Below are 11,982 nucleotides of genomic sequence, written 5' to 3'. Positions count from 1 at the left end.
AGTGATGCTCCACTAGCCTTCCTTCCCTGATGTCCCTGGAAGGGGAATGAGGTATATTTGGCCAAAACACATGTGGCTTAGGTTCCACTATGCTTACAGCTGGGTGCTGGATCACTTGAGTCACTCACAAGTCCTTGGCCCAGGAACCAGTGTTTCTCACTAAGCCCTGAGGCACATGCTTAATAAGATCTCATCACAGAAGAGCTCAAACGAAGCATTGGACCCCCTCTCTGTTCAGCCTCTGTACAGAGATGAAGAGACACACATAGACCCCACCCTCACAGAGCTAATATTCAGTGAGGGCATAGCCATGACTTTTAAGAAACTATTTACAACACAATATAGAAATTGCTTAATGGAGGTTTTCACAGGGTGTAAAAGGAGCATGGAAGAATCATGGAGGTAGTAATGGGGAGGGTCAAGAACAGGAGGTAACAAAGTGCTGAGGCTTGAAGGTTAAAGAAACTTTTTTGAGACTACTAGGATATTCCTGAAAGAGAAACAACATACCATGGAGATATGCCAGAATATAGTATGCTCATGAAATGCACATATATATACACACACAGCATTCTCTTCAGAATGGCTGTGGTATAGAGTGTGTGGAGAGGTGAACAGAATGTCAGGAGCCAACCTCAAAGCTCCTTGTATGATAGGACACTTCGACTTTAGACAACCAAAATTCTTGAGTAGGCAATAGTGTGATAGAAATGGAGAAGATAGAGGCAGGGAGATCAGCAAATATGATAATCCATCACCTAGTCCAGTTCCTCAGGAGACCATGTCTGTCAACATGATAAATAGCATCTAGTAGCCATTCAAAAAGCAGTTGATGAACTGAATTAAACTGTATTGCTCTAGTGTTGTGGCAAGTCATGATGGAGAAAGGAGAAAGATGAAAAAGCTGCTCAGAGGTAAAATAGACAAAGACTTTGAATTTAAATGCATGAGTGAAAGACCTGAGAATGGAAAGTCTCAGATTATCCCAAGCTACCCAGGTTTAGATGAATGATGGTATCATCCCAAGATAATGACTGGGAGAGGGGGAAGCAGTTTTACACAAGAAAGAGTCCAATCTTGAACATATTCTATTTGAGATGAGAAATGAAATAAGGATTGGGGGCTCAGAAGAAGATTTGGATTGAGGTATAGATTTGAAAGTCACTGGTGTATAGGGTTGGTCAAAGCCATGGAAGCAGTTAAAATTGTCCAGGGAGAGTGGGTAAAGTCCAAACACTGTTGAGACAGAAGCCAGGACAACAATGTTTAATAGCTGGCTTCTGAGAAGGAGGGGCCTAGTCTTAGAATTGGGGGATCTGCAGGGACCAAAGACAACTGTTAGGATAACTTATGGTTCTAGCCATAAGCCTCCTAGTGAACATCAAGACTTGTAGACACCACAATAGTGTTATCTGTGTAAGATCACAGACCTTAGAGTGCTAAATATTTCCCCAAAATGGAAATTAATGAAATATGGAAATATGCTATAGCCATATTTCATAGGCTTAGAGGCTCATAAAGGTTGAGAGTTAGGACTGCTTAGCCTTGTCCCTCCTAGACTCTAGCCATACCAAAATGCATATGGTTTCCAAATACACTATATCTCTGGGCATTTGCATGTGCCCCTTTCCTCATCTTGCATCCCTACAACTCCCAACTCCCATTAGTAGTTGACATTTGCCCTTCAATGCCCAGCTAAAGTAGCCTCTCCTTTGAGGAGCCTTCATCCCTACTCCCCAGCCCATCCCAATCCCAGATAACTTAGGTGTCTCGCCTCTGGATTTCCCTTCTGGGTTTCCAAAGCACCTTAACACTCTGGACAGTAAAGATTGATTTTTTTGGGTCTGCTTCTTCTCCCCAGCTATGAATAGATTGATACATCATGCCATATCCATGCCCTCTTCACCTGATACAAACAATATGCAATGTCTGACATAGAATAAGCACTTGTTAAATGCTGTTGAAGGTGAAAGGTTAAAGAACTATATCACTCCCTTAAACCTTCCTTGCTCTCTTTTTTTCCCTTTTAATTTGTATGCATTTTAATTTCATAGAGATTGAGAAAAGAGTTTCAAAATTTTCTACTGCTTGCGTCAACTTCTCCCTTTACAGCTTTTTTCCTTGTCCCCTTTGTTTATAAGTCCAATCTCAGCCTGCCAGAATACCACACACCTAATGCAACCCCTTTCTATTCAGCAACCCTGGACAACACGCATGAGAGAGTCTGAATATCGTGTGTGTGATATTTCAGAGGGAAGTGGTTGGTTCAGAAAGAGAATTGATGTTTATTGTTGGCCAAGTAGGAGATTTGAGCTCACATTAAAAAGATCACTAGGTGAAAATGCCCCCAAAGTGGAGCCTGGATCCCTTGGGGAATGGCTTTAATCCTGGAATCCAATGAAGATCCTGAGGCAAAGAACACTCTCTTTGTTGTTGTTTGGAAGTCCTGGGTGGGCACTGGAGCGATGGGGAGAGAGAAAAAGGATGGGGAGTTGTAAAAAGAAGATGCAAATTTCTTGGCTATTTCTTGTAGCCTAAGTAACTAATATGGAAACACTAGCTGCAGAGATAACCACTGATCAAAACATCCAGGAGAGCTTCACCATGAAGTTAGGTATTTATAGAGAATTAACCACTTCTGGTGAATATTACACTTTGACACCCTTTGTGGGACCATTTCTGTCAGTGAGGAGGTCCATTCATACACATTTTAGTGTGTTCTCTCTCTCCAGGTATGATGGTCAGGAAATCCCTGCTCTTACCCAAAGGACACCTTCTGTAGGAGACTGAGTTGGGTTCTCTGGAGAAAAAGCCATTGTGGGCAAACTCACCCATTGTCCAATTTTCACCAAGGCTTGTACTTCTAAAAAGTAATAATGAATGGCTTATCTTCACGATCATGTGGGCCCTCAGCAGCCAATCAAAGGAGAGTGAAGTAGCACAACAAATCTAAAGAGCAAAGGGAAAGGAGGTGCCTTTTAAATAGAGGTTGGGCTGCAGAAAGGAGGCTACTCTGGCATGGACAAGTTTCACAGCATCTGAAGACAGAATGGCTTGAGGCTTAGCCATTGTTTAAAGCCATTCCTCAAATTCCTTGTTTACTGTCAGCACAGTGAGTTGTGGACTCTGTGACTTTAGCAGTTAATGGGACTAAACACTTATGCCAACAGATTAAGCCTTGCTGAAACATTAAGAAAATTGGCCCAAACTGACTTTGGATGGATTGTTGTTTAGTGGCTGTTTCTTTTTTTGGGGGGGGTGGAGGGGATGATTGTCCCAAGACAATGGCTTTGGGATACCTGTGAAACAGTGGCGATTGGTGAGAGCCACTAGGTAAGTTTTCTGCTAAAGGAAAGCGATTGTTAAAAAAAAAAAAAAGCAAACATTTAATTTTAATTGTTTGACTGCTTACAAATAATATAAATGAGATTTTCTGAAATTAAAATGGAATACTTCAAGGCCCATCAAAAGTCTCAGAAAATTTTTGTTTGTTTGTTTTTTTAAGTTACAATCAATATCTGGGAGAAATGAAAAAAAATCCCTATTTCTTTCATTGCTAAAAGACCCTCCAGGCTGCTGGATGATATTGAAGGTGGGAATACTTTTCTTCACTACACTTGTACTTTTAAGATTTGTCAAATCTATTTCTGGTCCTTGAAGAAAGGAAAAGTGCATTCACAGATGCACAGTAAATGTATTAAGCTTTGAAAATAATGTTCAAGTCTTTTAGACACAAGAACCCCCTTCATATCTTCACTTGACACATCTTCTTCAGCAAGGATTTTTTTTTAAGGTAGCTTTTATAAATCTTCTTCCAAGGAAGAATCCAGAACAATTAAGGTTCCATTTGATGGAAAGGATTTTACATTCACAATTAGAACACTGTTCTATTCTGGCTATAATCAGAGATATATACACTAAAAATATTTCACATTAAGACTTCTTAGGTCACAGTTGAATGGAAAGTTGATTTCGAGTTTGGAAATTAAGAGTTTACATTCTGTAACCGTTACTCTTTGTGTACGCACATCATGAAAAATATGTTGTTTATTTTGTTTGCTAGGAGGGCGACCAAATGACAAATGACCACGTTATTCATTTCCCTAAATACTAATGTTCAGAGAGGTGCCAAGATTTCTGTGATTCCGATGTCTTTGGAAACTTCAAACTTGACTTTGAATAGCCGTTCTAATAACCAGGGTGCTTCTTTTTAGTTTTCCTCTTAAACCAGAGCTGTAAAGACATGCTCATAATATTTGCTTTTCATCTGAATCAAGAAGGCAATGCTAAGCAAAAAAAAAAAAAAAAAGTATTTAGCAGTGCATATAGGATTGAAGTGATGATAATCAGAGACCCTGGTAATTGAAGCTTTTGGGGAGGGGGAGAGAACCTTTCTTCTGGATCCTTCAGTCTGTTTAATAGGATAAAATTAGCTTGAGTGGTTTGGTGTTTGAAGAGGATGTGATGTAATTGGAAGTGCCTCCTGGGTTTGCTGCTGGACAAAGCAATCAGGTGGAGACTCGGGAGGGCATGGGAAGCTCTGGAGTATGAATCCCAGCTTCCGCCATCCTAATTAGCCTAAATTAGCTATGCCAGTTTTCTGCTTGCTTTTGAATTTCCCCGCTGATGCTTCTTTCAGGACTGAAGGGAAAGAAATATGAAATGCCCACCAAGTTCCCATCTAATAGATGAATGAGGGGGTCTCAAACCCAGGGGTCAGGCTTTACAGTTAAGGCCTTAAAAAGTGAGCCACTCACAGGGAACACAAGTTCCCCGGTGGGCACTGCAGCTTGTCCTGCGTGATGAGGCAGTTTACAGAGCATATGTAGGAAATTGATTATTTTGAGAATTTGCTCCACATCCCTATTTAACGTCAGGTGAACTGAATTATTTTGAGAATTTTCTCCACATCCCTATTTAACGTCAGATGAATTGGATTGAATTTCGAAGTCTGGGAGGGCCAGAAGAGGCGGTTTTTTGTGAGTCTAGGAGCTACTGCCATTTAAAATTTTCCACTTCTGACCCCAATTAGTCAACATTGTGCAGTGAGATTTGCAGCACATTTAAAAGTAGTTTGAACAAATCTATTTTAATTGAAGTGGGATTTGCATGAAAATAAATACATCTCAATCTTAAAGTCACAGATTTTAATATCTTAGTTGTCTATGAATAAAAATATATATATAATAGATATATACCGAATAACAAAAACAAACAGGAAATTATTGCTTTAGCCATTGTCTACAGTCATCCAACAAAAGCACAGGTCTCTCCCTAAGCTTTCAGTTACTCCCATAGAGGTCTTCAGGGTAAAATGCCATCTCTTTTTTTTCCCTCACTTTTAGGTAAACCCTGAACATCTAAAACCAAATGTTCAACATGAGTATTAGCAACATACACACACACGCACACACGCTACAACCGTGCACTTTATTTTGTTTATTTAATTTGCTATATTAATAGCTTACTGAGCACTGCAATGTGGAAGGCTTAGTGCGAGACTCCGTACGGATGCCAAAATCCTTACGGTACCTGTGGACGTTTCTCTGTGGGAAAGGACCAGTGAAAGCGTTTTCAAGCATTTCCAGGAGAAAGCAAAGGCTGGGTGGATTCAGTGCACTCCGTTATCCTAAGGACTTCTAAAAGGGAAGGCCAAACACAGTTTAAATGAGAAGATGTGCCACAGAAGGTACATACACCTCAGTAATTAGAATTGGCATTCGAAGTGCATTGTTGAATCATTTCCCTATAGCTTGCACGGAGAAGGGCACCCTGCAGCGCCTGCAACCATCTGAGAACCTCTTTAGGAAAAAGAGGCACAATGACAAAAACTTGCTCCCTCCTCCTCCTCCCTGAGAAGGCATCCCTACAGGTTAGGGGTTCCGCAGCTGCACCTTCATAAGCTTCATCCTCAGGGGCCCGTCCATCCTTCCCCTGCTTCCTTTAGGGGAATTAATTTGACTATTTACCAAAACACTCTGCGAGCCCTTCAGAGACACAAACTTGGTGATTGGGAAGTAGTATCATGATGCAACTTGATTGTAACTCTGAGAGTGACCAGGAGCAACTGTGGAGCACATGATAGACATAATTTGGTTTGTGTTTGCAGCATTAGCAAACAGATGCTATGAAGCCGGGAGGTGCTGCGTGGGCAGCTGTGACACAGGGCAGTGCGCTCCGCAGTTCCCCGGGGCGCCACGCTGCACACCGGGTCTGTTTGCTCTCGCTCCTCAGGCCATTCCCAGGCTCCTGCCATCCAGAGACCAGCTCGAGCAGCAGGCAATGGGATCCGTGAGAGCTTTCAGTTGTGAAATTGCGTGTTTATAAAACGCACCGGAGCCATGTGTTCAGTTAAGATCGCATATTGTTCTGAATGACTCAGTGATTTTCAGACTCCAGTTTAAGAAATGAAATTTTGCTCTCCCTACAGTTAGAAATGAAAAGTTGGGCAACGCCATGACTTCTTATCAACCCAACTTGACTGAATAGTCAGCCATGTAGGACTCGGGATTCTGTGGCACTGCTCCTCCCAACACCCCAATGCAATATTTTTATTTCTCCTTAAGCTTGGGGCAGAGCAAGCTGAGGGGTCAGTGCCGACATGTACACATAAGGAACTGGTGGACATTGATATTGGGTCTCAAAAGAACTGTTGGTCCAGAAAGAAACTCACTACAGACTGATTCATTTGCCTGTCAGCATAACTATTATTGCTCGTCGCACATTCAATTCTTATATCTCTAGTGACACATGATCTCGCTCATCTAGGGGAAATGATGAACAACATAGACTGATGAACAAGAACAGAACCAGAAACAAGGAGGCATCGATCGGACTATCGGGCCTCAGAGGGAGGGTAGGGGAGGGTGGGGGGAGGGGGGAGAGATCAATCAAAGGACTTGTATGCATGCATATGAGCCTAACCAATGGTTAAGTTCAACAGGGGGTTGGAGCATCCGTGGGGAGGGGTGTGGGATGGGAATGGGGGGATGAGGACAAATATGTGACACCTTAATCAATAAAGAAGTTTAAAAAAAAAAAGGGAGCAGCGTGCCCTTCTCCATGCAAGCTATAGGGAAATGATTAAACAATGCACTTTGAATGCCAGTTCTAGTTACTGAGGTATATGTACCTTTTGTGGCACATTTTCTCATTTAAATTGTGTTTGGTCTTCACTTTTAGAGGTCCTTAGGATAATGGAGTCCACTGATTCAAGACTACCAGAAGGCTTTTTTGGATGCCTGATACAAACAACTGTGGACTTGTTATCTAATTCCTGTGCTGTTGTTTAAACAGTGATCCCAGGACAAATAAATTAACAATGTATAGTTCTGCAAGGACTAACTAGACATTCATTTATTCAACTGAATGCCTGTATGTGACAGGAACAGGAAGATATAAAAGTGAACATAATAGAAGGAGTATTGCCTTCGAGGATTTCCAGACTAGTAAACTAACTAAAGAAAAATAAATGAGACCATTTCAGATATTGTTAAAGGCTATGAAAAAAAATAACCAGGTAAAATTTGATGTGATATCATTTCACACCTATTAGAATGGCTATAATAATAATAACAATAACAAGTGTTGGCAAGGATGCAGAGAAATTGGAACCTTCTACATTGCTGATAAGAATGTAAAATGACCCTAACCAAGTTGACTCAGTGGATAGAGTATCAGCCCGCAGACTGAAGGGTCCTGGGTTCAATTCCGGCCAAGGGCACATACTTTGGTTGCAAGTTCGATCCCCAGGCTGCATTGGGAGGCAACCAATCGATGTGTCTCTCTCACATTGGTGTTTCTGTCTCTGTCCCTCGCTCTCCCTTCCACTCTCTCTAAGAATCAATGGGAAAACATACCCTCAGGTGAGGATTAACAACAACAAAAAAGAATGTAAAGCTGCTGTGGAAAACAGTTTAGTGATTCCTCAAAAAGTTAAACATAGAACTATCTACCATATGACCCAGCAATTCCACCTGTAGCTATATACCCAAAAGAATTGAGAGCAGGGACTCAAACCTTGCATACCAATGTTAACAGCAGAATTATTCAAATATTTAAAAGGTTGATGAATGAATAGTCAAAATGTGGTATATACATACAATGAAATATTGTTCAGCCATAAAAATAAATGAAAATTTTGATATATTCTACAACCTGAATGAACCTAGAAAATATTAAGCTAAATGAAATAAGCCAGACACAGAAAAACATCTCTCTCTATATATATATATAAAAGGCTAATATGCTAAGTGTCCATCCGACTGGTAGCTATGATGTGCACTGACCACCAGGGGGCAGATGCTCAATGCAGGAGCTGTCGAGCTGCAGTGACTTGGCAGCGGTGGTTCTCAGGTGACGCACCCCGAAACCAGAGAGGAAGGAGCCCTATTCCTCGCGGGGCCACACAATTCCACCTTCGGCCGTGGGTTATGTTGTTGCTGGAGCACTGTCGGCCCCAAATCTGGTTTACTGCACACTTGCGTTTGTGTTCCATACCCTGTACGACAACAACTTTGCAGAGTGCCCTCTCGCACTCCAGGACTCCTCAGGGATGTCAGAACCATTTTCAGCCCGATCCCCACAAGCCAGGCTGAGGGACCCCACCTGCCTGAGGGACCCTGCTCACTCCGCAGACGCCCTTCGAGCTACAGCACTACCCCAGGTATGGCTGGCTGGGGAGGGACTGAGGGGGGTTGGCTCCAGGGCGTGTCTGGCCTGTCTCACCCAGTCCCACCCCACCAGCCACCTTCTAATTAATTTCCTTTCAATATGTACGAATCCGTGCACTGGGTCACTAGTATATTATATGGTTCCACTTATATGAGGTACCTAAAATAGGCAAATTCATAGAGACAGAAAGTAGAACAGAGATTACTAGGAGCTGGAGTGGGGGTGGGAGTAGGGGGGAAGGGGACGTTATTATTTAATGGCTACAGAATTTATGTTGGGAATGATAAAAAAAGGTTTGAGTATAGATAGCAATGATGATTGCAAAACGTGAATGTATTTAATGTCATCAAGTGTACACTTATGAATGATTTAAATAATCAATATTGTTATGTATATTTTACTACAATTCAAAAAATAGTAACCAGGGAGCTTTGGTGGAGAATGACCAGGGTTGGGGTGGAAGAGCACTTGCTAAGGGACTAAGGTAGGAGGAAGCTCTGGAGCAGAGTGCGGAGGGGGCCTGTTGCCAGAAGCGAATTGACCAAGAAGCTAATAAAGGGTACACCTTCGTGCTTCTCACTTGCACAGGCCCCTTTGAGGGCACTGTACTTCATCTTATATTTGCGACTTTTAATTCTTCTTAAAGAAGAGCCCTTAAATTGGCTCAACATCTAGTGGAGAAAAAAACACACGGAAGCAATCATAATGTGAAGTTTAAAAACATTTCTTTTAGAGTTATCCATTGTTGGCATATCTGGAAAGCTGGTTAATTGCAAGTGAAAATTTGTCAAATTAAAGTGGAGCAGGAAAAAAAAGTGCAATGTCTTAACAAGGCATCTAAAAAATGCAATTCTAGAACCACAGGGAAACACCTAACTGGACTCAAGTACCTGTAATGTGTCTTCCACATATTTGATATGTGATTATGGTCTCACTGAGAGAAAAAAGAAATAGTAATGGGAACAAACATGGGGTCCTGGCATCAGACTTCCTGGTTTCAAATCCTGGCTTTGCCACTTCCTGACTGTGGGCCTGGCCAAGTTATGTCATTTTTCTATTCCTCAGTTTTCTCATCTGTAAAATGGAATTAATAATAGAAGTAAATGAGATACTTAATATAGTGTGTTGCACATAATGTGTGTTCAATAATAACTTATGCAGCAAAACATAATATTCACATTTAAAGATAATAGCTCTTTGAGGAAAGTAACAAGTGAAGGCAGTTGAGTTTGTCCTCTGAACCACAGTTTTCACAGATAAGGAAGCATCACAATCTGGGAGGTTGGATGTAGAAAGGAGCAAGGAAGGGGCAAAGGATATTTTTCAGCTGCTTTGACAGTTCTCTAGAAGCTGCCACGTGATATATAATTCTAAAACCCAAAAGGATCTGTAAAAACAAATTTGTAAATAAGTTCTCAATAAGAACTAATTTGAAGGTAAAGCCTGACCTGAATTGACATGAGCCCAGGGTCGTTATTTATCCCACTAGAGTAAATGTAACTACGACTTGCTGCAGGTGATGGTGAGTTGCTGTCCCCAGCTCCAACGGAGATATTCCAAAATAAGTGGTATGTGCATATCACCTTCAAAAATCTTTAAAAATATCTGAATTCCGACCCTCTACCCAAGGATTTGGATGGAATTTTAGACCTCTACTTTGCTCATATTCCATTGGCCACATTTAGTCATGGGTTCACTGCTAGCTACAGGGGCACCCGGGAAAGGCAGGCTTTAGCTGGGCAGCCATGTGCTCAGCAAAAATTCTATGACTATGGAATAGGGAAGATTAGACATAAGGATCCAGCCAATAGTCTCTGACACAACCTCATCCCCCACACCCCACCCCACAAGCTTTCTCCTAACACCCCCACAGAACTCCCTGGATAGGACCAGAATAAATAGGAACTGTCCCTTTGGTCCTCTGTAAGTAGCTTAGACTGACTTCAAATGACTCAGTTCTGGCTTTAAAGACCCAGACATGGCTGACTATTCTTATTCTTACAGCATGCTCCCTTGGCTGCTTAAACAAATCTATGGTTCATCATTCTTCCTCCTATGGAACCATCTCAACCTCACAGCTGTTTCCTAGTCTTTTAGCAAATTCAGGACTAGATGTTTGGTTCCCCCTGGCCAGCGTCTCTATGAGCTGGGACCCTCATATGTTCTACTTCCAATGTCTCCCCAACCTTTCCTGGCAGGAGAGAGGGACATCTCCATAAGAATGGTCAAGAAACAACTTCCAAAGAGAAATTTCCAGATGCGAACATTTTCCATTTGAATTCATCAAGCTCCATCAAATGCAAATTCTACTCTCAAAAAAAAAATTATTCAAATTCAGTGAACTCAGCTCCAGCATAGAGATAGCATTGTGTTCCAGGAACCATGAAGAATAAAAGATGAGTGTTTTTCTCTGCTCATTGTTATTGGACACAAAAGAAGGAATTTTGGGTGAGTGTTGACAGAAGGAAGACAATTTTAAATTATATTTTATTTACAACTCAGATACTAAAGAACATATTTAAAGAAAATGGATGTGGATGGTATTTGATAATAACCCAAACCTAGTCATAGGCAAAATCTAGTATAAATGAAAAGCAAGATGAGCAAAAAAGAGGAAGTCACAAATAATAGCAAAACAAGATGCAGCCTCTGGCGTGGGTGCAGCAAAGTGTAAATAGACCAATGTTTTATAGTTGTATGAGAGTTGCCTCATTGGCCTCTGGAATCCTACTTTATTTTATGCATTCCTTGTTGATTCCTGTAAGAATGTGCTTTTGAATGGCCAATGGTTAAATCATCAAACCGAGATGCCAAACTTGAAGGATTCCATGGGTTCTTTTTTAACTTTTCAAATGGCAGTTTGTACAACTGTTCCAAGTAAGTTTAAATAGAAAAGCATTCTGGGAAGTGTCAGTATTCTTCAAGCTCAAAGCTAAGTGTAACAGAAATAGAAAAAGGCTGTACTTTGTGCATTTCATACATTTTAATAGCAAGTTACTATTGATTGCTGTGCTTTTTTGCAAGTAAGGGAAAATTCACACATCACATTGTATGTTTCCTTGCAGTGGGAAGTTATTTTGATCACACCTTACAAATGATCCATACTGATATTAAGTTTACAGTGTTGGGAGGAGGAGAAAAGAGTGAAGTTAATTTGAATTTAGAAAGTCTCTAAATGATAATTGAATCACAAGTCTGGATTATAATTCTAGGAGCAACACTTGACTTGGTCAAAATCACTGTTATGAAGAGATGCAATTTTTACACAGTACTTCACATTGATTAAGTAATTGTGAAAATGGAAAAAAA

Source organism: Cnephaeus nilssonii (assembly GCF_951640355.1).
Source record: "Cnephaeus nilssonii genome assembly, chromosome: 4".
Lineage (NCBI taxonomy): Eukaryota > Metazoa > Chordata > Mammalia > Chiroptera > Vespertilionidae > Cnephaeus > Cnephaeus nilssonii.
Note: the sequence above shows the minus strand (reverse complement) of the source record.